The sequence below is a fragment of the Sphaerodactylus townsendi genome, linkage group LG03, assembly GCF_021028975.2.
Source record: "Sphaerodactylus townsendi isolate TG3544 linkage group LG03, MPM_Stown_v2.3, whole genome shotgun sequence".
NCBI classification, from domain to species: Eukaryota; Metazoa; Chordata; class Lepidosauria; order Squamata; family Sphaerodactylidae; genus Sphaerodactylus; species Sphaerodactylus townsendi.
The window spans coordinates 167325312-167335405 of record NC_059427.1 but is presented as its reverse complement, the minus strand read 5'-3'; the positions used below and the strand labels follow the sequence as shown (position 1 = coordinate 167335405).

General features: G+C 48.7%; 1 protein-coding gene across 1 annotated transcript in view; it reads left to right on the top strand.

Annotated features, from left to right (window-relative positions):
* Positions 1 to 8829: 8829 nt before the first annotated feature.
* BGN (biglycan) overlaps positions 8830 to 10094 on the top strand; it is a 52403-nt gene continuing 51138 nt past the window's right edge. The window contains exon 1 of the mRNA XM_048489821.1: positions 8830 to 9209. The gene's annotated coding sequence lies outside the window, so the exon portion shown is untranslated. The remainder of the gene's footprint in view (positions 9210 to 10094) is intronic.

Below are 10094 nucleotides of genomic sequence, written 5' to 3'. Positions count from 1 at the left end.
CCAAAGGGGGTGCCCCTATCCCCCATTGTTTCCAATGGGAGCTAATAGGAGATGGGGAGACCTGAGACCTGATCTCCTGATCAGAACCTTGCCTGAGATATCTCCCCACATTGATGCCATCCTGATGTCCATGACTGAGTTTTATATCTGCTGCTCATTCAGTCAAATAAGAGTTTACTGTTGAGTATGTAGATAGAATACTGAAGTCACATGTCTGGAATTACAAGGACTTCTGGAAAGTTTCCTTTCTTCTTCCAACAAAAGAGTAGAGGCAGACACACAGGCAGACACACAGGCACAGATAGACTCCACAGATACCCAGACTAAGCACTTGCCTAAATAGAGTTTGCTGTTCCTATATTAAGTATAAATTCATTTGTTATCAAGTAAAGTTCAGCAAAACAACTACTTCGCATCTCTGCCCTGTTCTTTCCTCTACGAATTCATTGCAATACAACAAAATGTTACACTGTGTTTTTGTTTGTGCTGCCCAGCCTCATGTTTTAAGGTTAACCACAGGGGCCCAGTTGGGTCAAGATGGAGGCAGCCATTTTGTTGTGCTCACTTAAGGTTCTCAACTCTGGCCTGAGAAATTCCTGAACATTTTGGGGCAGAGCTTGTGGAAGGGGGAGTTTGAGGAGGGATTTCACCTAGAAGCTACAGTAATACCATAATGTCTGTCTTTCAAACTGATAATTTTCACCAGGGGAAAACTGATCTTGGTAGTCTAGAGATCAATTGTTACCTCCGGTAGACTCCAGCCCCCACTTGGATGTTGGCAAGCCTATTTATAACATCGTGCACGCTGAAGAGTTCTGGCGAGTTTCCACAACTTTTCGTGTCATTTGGGTTAGATGCAAACATGCATTTCATTCTTATATAAGAATAACAAACATGGCTCCCACCACATCAGGTCTAGTGTACGGTGCATCTCATCCGCTCCTGATTGCTGGGACACTCACGCTTATGAGTAGTCCTCATTGGCTTATGCCATTGTCCCGATTACGATTAATGGCTCATTGCCAGTTTTATGGCGGTAGCCTTCTGGTCAGGGAAATGGGAAGCGCCCCATTGCACCTTCTGGGTGCTTCCCCTGTTCCCTGACTGGGGAGCCACTACTAAAAGGGTAATGGGAGGCTAGCGGAGGCGCTACCTGCAATACAAAAAAAAAATCTGGTCACCTTAGTCTAGTGAAATATCGCAAGCCCTATTGTGTCCACATCCGCTCATTTAGCAGCTGTTAAAAACAAGCACGGAAGAGCTTCAGAAAAAGACATTTTATGAAAGACTGGGGGAGTGGGTTGGTAGAGGACAGGCTCATAAGTAACTCGGCACAGGATTTAAGATTCCAAGAAATTCAGCCCAAAAGCCCTGCAGGGATCAAAGATCGTATCAGGAATGTTATCACTGGCATCACAGTACTGTCCATCTGGCATTCCTACAGCAGCTGTCTCACAGCTGGGACCAACACCTGAAGGAGGAGGCCGAGGGACATATGGGAGGACAGCAAAATAACCAATTTGTATGTACAGCCACGCAGACATGAAGTCTCAAAAGGCTCATCAGAGATGGAAGGAGAGATGTTAACTTCCAAGGTGCTTTAAAACTCCTAGTCTTGCCAATCCATTCTGAAGTCCATGTGTGGAAATCCTGGATTTCAGACTTCCTCCTTGCCTTCTGCATTTCTAATCCTGGGACTCCCCAATGTTATCCTTTGATTAAGATTCCCGAAACCCCACAAACCTAACATAGTTGCGATGCACTGCTGTCTCCTTCAGATCTGGAGTGTACATAAGGATTGTCTTTGTGTGTGTGCGCAAAGTTGAGTGTGCAAGTCAGTTTCACAGTGTCTGCAAATATCGCCTAGGAAACTTTCTGGGACTCGGCATAGAACTATACATTTTCCTGCCAACTGGAATGTGTGTGTTATGGTAACCCAATGCCAACATTTTTTTCAGTATACCATAAGAATCCAGCTCATTTGCTTTGGCATGCAGGATTCTGGCAACTCTGTGCCCTTTTTCTTGTGAAATGCCAATTTTGTCATTTTCACAAAAGCCCAGCCAACCAACCAGTCTCTAACCAGCTATCTCGAAGGGAATATAATCTCTTATGTAAACTCTCTCTCTCTCTTTCCCCCATGCCCCAGTCAAATTACACGTAAGACTGGCATTAAGTGACAGAACCCCCAAATGCAGAATAGGGCTACTTTTGTCCTGGCAGTGGGAAAAGGTATCCGTATTTTACTTTTCCCATACTGGAAAAGGGAGAATTTCTGAATAGAATGGGAAGAATTCCCCAGCACTACAGGCTTGATCCATTCTGCCCCCACACCCATTTTAAGGACACATCTGGAGTTCCAATGAATGAAAGCCAATATTACATGTTCTTCCTTCAGCTTCCTGAGCTTTAACTGTAAGGCCACTTCTGCAAATTCTCTCTCTCTCTATCTATCTATCTATCTGTCTATCATCTATCATCTATCTATCTATCTATCTATCTATCTATCTATCTATCTATCTATCTATCTATCTATCTATCTATCTATCTATCTATCTATCTATCTATCTATCTATCTATCTATCTATCTATCTATCTATCTATCTATCTATCTATCTATCTGTTTCTTTGTTTCTTTCTTTGTTTGTTTAATTTGGTATACCGCCCTATCTGGGTGGTGTACAACACAAAGCATCATACATAAAACTATCATAAAACACAAGTATAACAAGAAGAGCGAATAAATAACTAACCAATAAATGCAGAATAATGCACTTTCAATCCACTGTCACAATTGTTTGCAAGTGGAGTTTGCTATTCCGCACAGTAAAATCCTGCTGCAAAGTGCATTGAAAGTGGATTGAAAGTGCATTATTCTGCATGTGCAGAAGGGCCTAAATCTATATAAATAAAAAGCAAAGTGTCCATTTGTTTCTTATCGTTGCTCTCCGAATCTACTGGACAGAATGCTTTGAAATTTTCAGACAATGTAGGACTCGCATCCGAGCGTGTTTTTAGACATTCAGATACCTGAAATTTCACACCTAGCCCAGGTAAAACGTCTTTTTCCAAAAACACCAGTGCCACCTGCTGGACGGTGACACAACGCGCGCTGTGGCCATTAACGCAATGCACGCTGCTGACGCTACTGCAACACGACCCATGCTGTGATGGGTCTTGGACAATTTGGTCTTCGAACCCCCGCAGATAAAGTTGCCGCTTCAAAAATAACATTGTCAAAAGAGCTGTATGCTTAAACTAAGGATGGTCCTTTGCGGGCTGGAATTGGAATTGCCTCCCAAGCTTGCCGGATGAACCTGGTAGCAATAGCGTACCATATCAGTTGAAGCACTCCGCCTGCGCACGTGAGGGAGTCTGGGAGACGGTGCAGGAAGGCCACCTGAGGCCTCTGGAGGGAAAGCTATTCACGCCTTGGACCAGCATGCTACCTAATGGACCGTCTCCTATATCAGTCAGGGGCCCTCCCGGGCCTCGGAGGCGGACCTCCTGGTGATCCCCTGGCCCCAAGCATCCGCTGGAGCTCTTTCTACAAGGGCCAGGGCTTACAGCCCCTGGCCCCTACCTGGTGGGAACAGGGCTCCCCAAGTGAGATCAGGGGACCCCTGCGGACATGAGTTCAAGAGGGCCTGCAACGGACTCCACTCAGCCAGGCATTTGGCCAGCCGGGATAACATCTCACTTCTGTGGGAAAATCTGCCTCCCATGGGGTAGGAAGGGGAAGGGGAAATAATTTTAACTGGCCATCGGGACTTTGAATTCTTATAAATTGTATATGGTTTTAACTGATTGGGGTGAAATGGTTTTAACTGTTATTTAAATGATGGACACTGGCCTGATTCTTCGGGAAGGGTTGGGCGGTATAGAAATTTAATAAAACAAACAAACAAATAAATAAATAAAAGGAGGGGAGGCGGCTGAGAGAGAGAGCACCTGGCGAGCGGGAGGGATGTCTGCAGATGCGCCGGGCAGCGCCATGTCAGACCCACAGCATTCATGCTCGACTCTGGGCGGGGAGCCACCCTTCCAATGAAGGCCGAGATCCCCTGTGGCGCATCCAACATCTTGGCCTCCACAGCCCCTCACATCAGGTGACTTCCCTTCCTGGGTCTGGGCGGGTGGGGTAGGCAGGCCTTTAACTCAGCTCCTCAGTCTGCCAGCAGGGAGCTCTTCTGCTGAGAAGCTTGGCACATTTTGGGAGCCTGGCTGCCTCCAGGCTGCAACACCGTCTGCTTGCAGTGAGGCTGACTCTGGAGTAAGGTAGGAGGATGGTTGACCCGCTGCTGGAGTGCCAACTCCGAAACAGAGTTGGGTGGTAGTTCTAATCTGAGATCTCTGAAGTAACCCAATCTGTGCACGCTCTTAATTCGAGTAACGCTAGTTTGGAGGGCTTCTTGTAAGTGCCCACCAAGTAACATTGAGTTTGCCCTGACCTTTGAAGAGTGGTTAGATAATGGTTGCTGCTACCAGGCTCTGCCATTGCGTACTCCAAGGTAAATTAGGTCTGTCAGTGCCAGCCTGTGTTGGACCGTCCCTGAATTCTACTGCACAAACTACAAACCATAATACAACATTGTGAATCCAATCTGCTGTTGAAAAGGGAAAGAAGGGTTCTATTTGACCAGCCCAAAAGGCTATGCTTGCGATCATTGGACCTGCATGGACATCTGTGTGGGTTGCGGACTCTGATGAGGAGGAAATTTTGCCACAGCAACGCGTGGCCGGGTATCGCTAGTACAAAATATATTACATGGGATGAACATGCTTTTAATGTCATGGAATAAGAGAAAAAAATTGAATCCAGTGGCAACCAGAGATACCAGCCTCGAGGTGGGACATAGGGGACTCCCCAAATTATCTCATTTTCAGACTACAGAGATGAGTTGCCCTGGAGAAAGTGGATACGTTGGAGGGTGGGCTAGACCCCACATTAGACCCCACTGAAGGTCCTTGTGCTCCCAGGTTCCAACTCAAATCTCCAGTTTCTGGATCTGGCAATTCTATACCCACCCCCCCCACTGCTGTTGGCTGGGGGGAGGGGAAACCTGTCAACCCCAGTAGCACCCTAAGGACCAGCAAGATTTCCAGATTATAAGCTTTTGAGAATCAAAGCTTCCTTCTTCAGCTACAATCTCAGAAACTCATTCAGAATGCTTTCTCTTGAAGTTACTATTGGACACAAATCAGCTACCTACATTAAAACCGTTATGACCAAGAGCCACTAATTAAAGGCCCAATCGATACATTACAAATTCCATCCGTCAGCCACATAGACTTTATAGAGATGTATTGATGGCAGGGTTTTGTTCTCCAGCTTCCGAAATACCTGGGGATTTAGGGGGTGGAGTTGGGGAGGGCAGGGGGTGGGGAGGGGCTTCCATGGGGTATAATGCCAAGGAATCCGCCAGCGTGGTGTAGTGGTTAAGAGCAGGTGGGTTCTAATCTGGAGAACTGGGTTTGATTCCCCACTCCTCCACCTGAGTGGCAGAGACTTATCTGGTGAACCAAATTTGTTTCCACAGTCCTACATTCCTGCTGGGTGACCCTGGGCTAGTCACAGTTCTCTCAGAACTCTCTCAGTCCCACACCTGCCTCACGAGGTGTCTGTTGTGGGGAGAGGAAGAGAAAGGAGCTTGTAAGCCACCTTGAGTCTCCTTACAGGAGAGAAAGGGGGGATATAAATCCAAACTCCTCCTCTTCTTCTTCTTCTTCTTCTTCTTCTTCTTCTTCTTCTTCTTCTTCACGCCATTTTCTCCAGATGTAATGGTGACATATATCCAACCATCACTTGGAGGTTTAAGGAAAAAATAGGAACGCAACTAAATGTGCATAAGCTATATCAGTAAGGCTGAAAAAGTTTGGCACATGTTTTAACAATGAACTTTTGTCCATCAAAGAAATTTATACTGCTATAATGCAATCTCACGGTAACAAATGTTTACGGTTTTGTCAGAGTAGACATACACCTAAACATCTAAACGTGAGTCTAAATATGCTGTGTGTTGTCTCTTTAAATGCTATATCTTTCTGCTTGTTTAATTTTGTTTTGTAAAATCATATAGTAATTAGCAATTTATCGTGGTATGAACCATTGTATGTTATTGTATTAATCAACTGTGACCTCTCTTTGGAAAAAACAAGTTAGAGGAAAATAAGCAGAGATTACAAGTAAGGAAGTAAGATTCATTGCTGCAAAAAAAATCTGTAAAATTGAGTTACTGCTGAATATGTTATGTATGTATTAACTTTGCGTTATTTATTTATACATGCAAGCAACGGTGTATTTAGAGGGGCCGGAATCCCAGGCACCACTTGGATTAACCATGTGGGGGGTGAGCATTTGGTCATTCCCTCCCCGCTCTCCTTGCTGCCGCCCGCCTCTGCTGTCAGCCACCCACCCACCCGCCCGCCCGCCCACCCACCTCTTCCTCACCCAGGTCTTAGCCTTCGCTGCCTTCCTCTTCCTCTTGAGGGAAAGGAGCCAGCGGGTGGCAACAGCCAGCAGATCAGGCTTACTTTTAAAAGTCTTTCCTAAGCAGAGGAACCCCGCAAAGGGAGGGCAGGCGGGTGGGTGGAGCCTTCACCTTTGGCAGGTAAAAAAGTAAATCTGATCTGCCACCTGCCCACTCCTTGCCCATGAGGGGAAGAGGTGGGCAGCAAAGGCTCAGGCTGGTGTGGCTGGCAGTGGACAGAAAAGTGGCTGGCAAATCAGACTTACTTTTTTTACTTTTAAAAATTGTGTTAGCTAAATGGGAGTGAGGGCAGGAGGGGTGGCATGCAAGGGAGGGGGAGAGGGCCCTGCATCTGGACATGGCCCACCCACCCTAATGGAGGGAGGGGGAGGGGAGGGGTGGCATGCAAGGGAAGGGGAGTGAGGGGAGTGAGTGAGGGGTGGCATGCAAGGGAGGGGCCCCAGCATCTGGGCATGACCCACTCACCCTAATGGAGGGAGGGGGAGGGGAGGGGTGGCATGCAAGGGAAGGGGAGTGAGGGGAGTGAGTGAGGGGTGGCATGCAAGGGAGGGGCCCCAGCATCTGGGCATGGCCCACCCACCTTAATGGAGGGAGGGGGAGGGGAGGAGTGGCATGCAAGGGAAGGAGAGTGAGGGGAGGGAGTGAGGGGTGGCATACAAGGGAGGGACTCCAGCATCTGGACATGGTCCACCCACCCTAATGGAGGGAGGGGGAGGGGAGGGGTGGCATGCAAGGGAAGGGGAGTGAGGGGAGGGAGTGAGGGGTGGCATGCAAGGGAGGGATCCCAGCATCTGGAAATGGTCCACCCACCCTAATGGAGGGAGGGGGAAGGGAGGGGTGGCATGCAAGGGAAGGGGAGTGAGGGGAGTGAGTGAGGGGTGGCATGCAAGGGAGGGACCCCAGCATCTGGACATGGTCCACCCACCCTAATGGAGGGAGGGGGAGGGGAGGAGTGGCATGCAAGGGAAGGGGAGTGAGGGGAGTGAGTGAGGGGTGGCATGCAAGGGAGGGACCCCAGCATCTGGACATGGTCCACCCACCCTAATGGAGGGAGGGGGAGGGGAGGAGTGGCATGCAAGGGAAGGAGAGTGAGGGGAGGGAGTGAGGGGTGGCATGCAAGGGAGGGATCCCAGCATCTGGACATGGTCCACCCACCCTAATGGAGGGAGGGGGAGGGGAGGGGTGGCATGCAAGGGAAGGGGAGTGAGGGGAGGGAGTGAGGGGTGGCATGCAAGGGAGGGGCCCCAGCATCTGGGCATGACCCACCCACCCTAACGGAGGGAGGGGGAGGGGTGGCATGCAAGGGAAGGGGAGTGAGGGGAGTGAGTGAGGGGTGGCATGCAAGGGAGGGGCCCCAGCATCTGGGCATGACCCACCCACCCTAACGGAGGGAGGGGGAGGGGTGGCATGCAAGGGAAGGGGAGTGAGGGGAGTGAGTGAGGGGTGGCATGCAAGGGAGGGACCCCGGCATCTTTTCTTTTTTAAATATAATTATATTGATTGATTTTAAATAATAACAAAAGTAAGGAGAGAAACCAAAAACTGTTTACAATTGTTAACATATTACAAACATATCTAATGATCTATCTCTCTCAACCCCCCCAACTAAAACATCCTATATTGCCTCCCTCCTTCCCATATTTCCCTCCCTCCCTACTTTCTACTTCCCCTTCAGATTCCTATGACTACTTTATCTGTTCCACTTGAAGGAAAACTAACAGAGGGAGAGATCCAAAGTCCTTAATCTTAAAGAGTAGTTTAAACTCCTCTTAAAATTTTTCAAGGGAAAAAAACTAAATGAAAAATCTTTACCTATAATACTTTCCCAACCTTTATACCAATGAACAAAAAAAATAGAATTACTATATATTGTATTATTTCATACAGTTCATACACACGTGGGGGGGTGCCATGGGGGGCAGGGGGGCCGCAGGGGGCCCTGGGGGGCGATTTTGCATCCCCCACTTGACGAGATTTGTTGTACCCAGGGACAGAGATTACCCCCTTGTCCCTAGTGGAGTTAATCATTAATAACCGGTTCTCTGAACTGCGGAAAATTTTAGTAACCGGTTCGACCGAAGAGGTGCAAATAGGCTGCATCCCACCTCTGCCTTAAACCAACACCAAAGCCATTTTCTCTGGAGCCACAAAACCAGGATGTCTGTCCTCTCTCGCCCCACTCCCATCCTACCCCCCATCTTGGAGCAGCTCTGCCTTCCCACCCTCCCCCTAATCTCTGGCTCCTGTAACCTGTTTGAAAATAAAGACTGACAAGAAAAGCCTGCCGTGTTGGACTACGGGGCAGGCGGGAGCTTCCGTCCTCGAGGTTGGGTGGTTTTTTCTCTCTTTTTTTTCGTCCTGCCTTTTAATTTTTCCCCCCTTTTGGCAGGTGGTTGATGGGAACCACATGACGGTTCAGCCCTGAAGTCTTTTTTCCCCCCAGGACTGTGTGTGTGTGTGTGTGTGTGTGTGTGTGTAGCATGAGCTCGGCGCCTCATTGAAACCAGCTTGTCTAAAAGGGAAGTCAACCCCTTCTCAGTTCCCTCCAGTCCGGGACGGCCCTCGTGAAGAGCTTGACACAGCTCCAACCTCCTGGCAGAGAAGCGGAGCAGGGGAACAGGGCGAAGAAAGCAAGGAGAGGCAGAAGGGACCAGGCTCTTGGCTGGAGAAGAAAGCCTCCCCACATCACGACCCCCAGGACCCCATTCTGACCCAAAGGTAAGTTTTTCCTTCCCCTTCTGCATTCGGCATCTCCCCCCCTCCTGCTTCCTGCCCTCCAGTCCATTTAGACATTTTGCAAAGTTTTTTTTCTTCACATCAGCTCTCCCGAGGGTGAATTGAGTTGCAGGGGACCACATGGAAACTCCAGGCGCAGGAAAGGCACTCCGGGGGACAGGCTTCTACGCCCCGCTTTCTTTCACTGAACTTTGATCCCAGAGCTGTCTTGCTCTGACCACTAGACCTTATGGCCAGTGGTGGGATCCAAAAATTTTAATAACAGGTTCCAGTGGTGGTGGGATTCAAACAGTGGTGCCGCCGCACACACGCAGCTCCAGTCCCTATTGGGCAGGGAGGTTGCTTTAGTAACCCCTTCTTGGCACAGAAAAATTTAGTAACTGGTGAGAACTGGTTGGATCCCACCTCTGCTTATGGCCCCTCATTCCTGCTTAAAAGGTAAAGTTTCCACTTCAGTCGTATCCGACTCTGGAGTACCACTGGGAGCAGTGATTTTATAGGCAAGCCTCTTTTGTGGGGTAGTTTGCCATTGCTTTCCCCGGCTATTCTTTACCCCCTAGGCTAGGCACTCTTTTACCGACCAAGAAATGGATGGATGGCTGAGCTGACCATGAGCCAGTTGCCAGGATATCTGACCCACAGGGGGCTTGAACTCCTAACCGTGTGAGCGGCAGGGCAAGCACTTAACCACTACGCCATGCGGCTCTTCCATTCCTGCTTATAACACATTACCTCCCGTTCTGATCTAGGAACATAATTCAGTCCCACTGTTTTCACTCATCCTGCCTGCTAGTTCGGCCTTAATTCTAACCGTTAGAGATCACTCCCCTCAGGTCAGAGCTGGGGACAGAACCCAGGAATCCTACA